The sequence below is a fragment of the Petaurus breviceps genome, unplaced genomic scaffold (assembly GCF_028583685.1).
Source record: "Petaurus breviceps papuanus isolate PSGF00001 unplaced genomic scaffold, PetGlider_PUasm1.0 688, whole genome shotgun sequence".
NCBI lineage: Eukaryota > Metazoa > Chordata > Mammalia > Diprotodontia > Petauridae > Petaurus > Petaurus breviceps.
Genome location: NW_027186457.1, coordinates 15617325 through 15620391, shown reverse-complemented (window position 1 = coordinate 15620391; position 3067 = coordinate 15617325). Strand labels below are relative to the sequence as shown.

The 3067-nt window shown below is 43.7% G+C and overlaps 1 pseudogene; it reads left to right on the top strand.

Moving 5' to 3' along the window:
- Positions 1 to 2042, top strand: part of LOC138174208 (caveolae-associated protein 3 pseudogene) — a 27133-nt pseudogene extending 25091 nt beyond the window's left edge.
- The last annotated feature ends 1025 nt before the right edge of the window (positions 2043 to 3067 follow it).

Here is a 3067-nt window from a genome sequence, read left to right as displayed (position 1 = left end):
TGTATAAGCATTATTGTCTTTATTTAACAGATAAGGAGTTTGGGGTTAAAAGAGGCTATATTGTTGCCTAACATCACCCATTTAGCAAATGACAGAAGTGAGATTTAAATTAAATTTACAGAGTTCTTCATAAGAGGGATTTTTAAAGTAGGGATTGGCCTAGATAAACCGAAATTCTTTACACTGATAAGATTCTAAGATTGCATCATTTTTGTTCTTGTAAGATATAAAACAAAATAACATAAAATGCATTTCTTCAATAGCTAGCCACAAACTCTTGCAAATGTCTTTTTAAAAGGAAGGAGTGTCTTGCACCCTCTCTCTAAAATGTTGAGTTCAATCAACACTCCTTTTCTAGTCTGGCTAGTTACATGATCATGTTGGAAGAGGGTAAGAGGTACCATAACATAATAGATAGAGAGGCAACCTAAAGTCCATAAGACCTGGGTTCAAATCCTGCCTCTGACACATACTAGTTGTATAACTGAACATGTCTCATAATCTCCCAGTTTCTCCACTGACAGGTCTTCATATCATAAAAATCATTCAAAAATAATGCCACTTATTTTTGTATAGTATTTAACATTTTACAAAGAACTGAATATAAGAAAAATGTTGTTAACAATGAGACAGTTTAAATGTGCCTCCTGAAGTTCCATCCTTTGTTTTTTGCCCCCCTGTCTATAATCATACAAAATAACTAATCCCTTTTTCTCCACTGCTGCATAGTAGCCCTTCGAGTATTTAACAGCTACCATTTCACCTCAAATTCTTGATTTTTCCTGCATACATACCTTCATTCATTTTTCATACAACATGTTTTCTACACTTGCCATTTTTTGCTGACCCTTCTCTAAACACAGTCTTATTTGAGAGAGATCTTCTTAACGTGGCATACAGAATAGAACTCATTATTTACAATGTGCTGTGAATCTGAACGGTATAAAATACAACATAATTATTACCTCCTTTGTTCTATACATCTTAGTTAGCTTAAAAGTGCATCTCGAGGGGCCATGGGAAGGGCGTGCCGGCGGCTGAAGCCGCGGAGCGCCGCCAGGTGCACGCGCTGACAGTGGTGACGCTACTGGAGCAGCTGTCCACCATGCTGGAAGCGGTGCGGGAGCGCCAGGGCGGCCTCACAGGTGCCGTGCGCCGCATCCAGAGCGGCCTGGGGCCACGGGGACACCAGCAACACGCTGGCCCAGCTGCTGGACAAGGCCGAGCGCATCAGCACGCACGCTGTCACCGCCCGCGGGCGCGCCGTCCGCCGCGCTCTCCAGGTGCAGCGTCTCGAGCCCAACCACGCGCTGCTGGTCGCCCGCGGCCAGCTGCACGTGCAACTCTTCAAGGAGGAGGCAGAAATCCCAGGCAGAGCTTTTCGGAAGGAGCCAGAATCTACAGAGCTAGAAGAGAAGGAACTAGGACCAGAGGCTCCAGAAGAGCTGGAAGAAAGGGAGAGCTCGGACGAGGAGCCAGTGGAATCCCGGCCCAAGCGGCTTCGGCGTACTGGCCTTGAGAAGGTGCAGAGCCTTCGCAGGGCACTGTCCACCCGAAAGAGCAAGGGCCCTGCCCCACCTCCACCCACTCCTACCAAGCCTCCTCGATTGGGCCCTAGCCAGGGTGTTCAAAATCAGCCCGAGGCAGGGGTAGTGGTTGAAGCAGAACCAGGGTTGGAGCTAGAGCCACAGAGGAGCCCTGTGGAAGAGCCAGAGAGCCCTGAGGCCAGGGAAACTCTGATGCTTCAAGAGGAGGGTACTGCCTAGTGCTCCATCCTGCCTACCCACTTCTTTGTGCCTTTATCTTTAACGGCACCATCAGTTGCTAAGCAACAGAGCCCAATTACCCATAGATCACCTTTACCTAAGCAAAGAAAGAACCCTACCTTTATCACTCACCTCACTCCTTCTCTTGCTGCTAAACTGAAACTTCCACTCCCAAACCCTCCAGTCCACCCCATTTTAAACCTTAGAGACCAACACTGTCACCCTCCCAAGTGTGCTCAAGATTAATAAACTTATTTCACTAACAAAAAAAAAAAAGTGCATTAAGTTTTGTTCTTGGTAACCATAGTAGAGTATATGGTAGCAATGTGCCTATGTCAGTGTAACTGAGTAGTCAGGACCATGGATAGAGAAATGTGTCCATCAATCCAATACTCAACTCTCACTTCTACTTCTCCATCAATGTCTTCATACCTAGCAACATGATTCCTTCAATTAACCAGTCTTGGTTTTATCCAAAAAGTACAGTACCCTTCCATTTCTTCCCAGCATCCCTACACAAAAATATGATTACTTTTAAGACAAGACTTTTCCATCACGTACTTGCGTAACTGATTTGCTTTTTAACTTAAATGCAGGATTTTACATTTATCCCTGTTAAGTGTACCCTAGACTGTTTTAAGGAAACATTGAAAAGCTGCTCTGGTGGAGAGTACTAACTACTTTCTCCCTCTGTCAGTTGTCCATCAGCCTCAGAAACACTTTATTTTTTAACCCAATTATATTCCGGCACCAAAGGAGGAAGGCCTCTTCTTTTGGTCGGGCTCTAGATTCCCAAGAGAGTCATTCTGTGCAAATGTGCTCTTAAGCTCCTACTTCACTCACTGAGTTTATGTCTGAGAGCCAATAATAAAATTAGCTGTGATGGCTGCCGTAAGCTGTTTATAGAGATGAAAGACCTTCCCAAATACGTTTCTGTTACAGCTTACACGCTTGACTACCATTAAGCACATAAACACACACTGCACAGAAGAATCTGTGACTTTAATTCTTCCTGCTTTAGTTTAAGAAAGAAGATGGGAGTTCCCCAAAAGCAGGCAAAATGTTTTGCTTTCAGTGAGAAGAAAAAAAGACAATTTGATATTTCACATTCCAATTTCATTTTTTTAACGTTATCTTTGCAAAATGCAATTATAATTTACTCTTGTTGATTCAGAGAAATGAGAGTATGGATCATTTAAATAACTGGGTGTATTCCCTATCATTTATGTTTGTCGTCCACTCACTTTTCCAACTCCATGTCTGTTTCTGACTTCATATTGGCTTCCAATACTGGGCAGTCC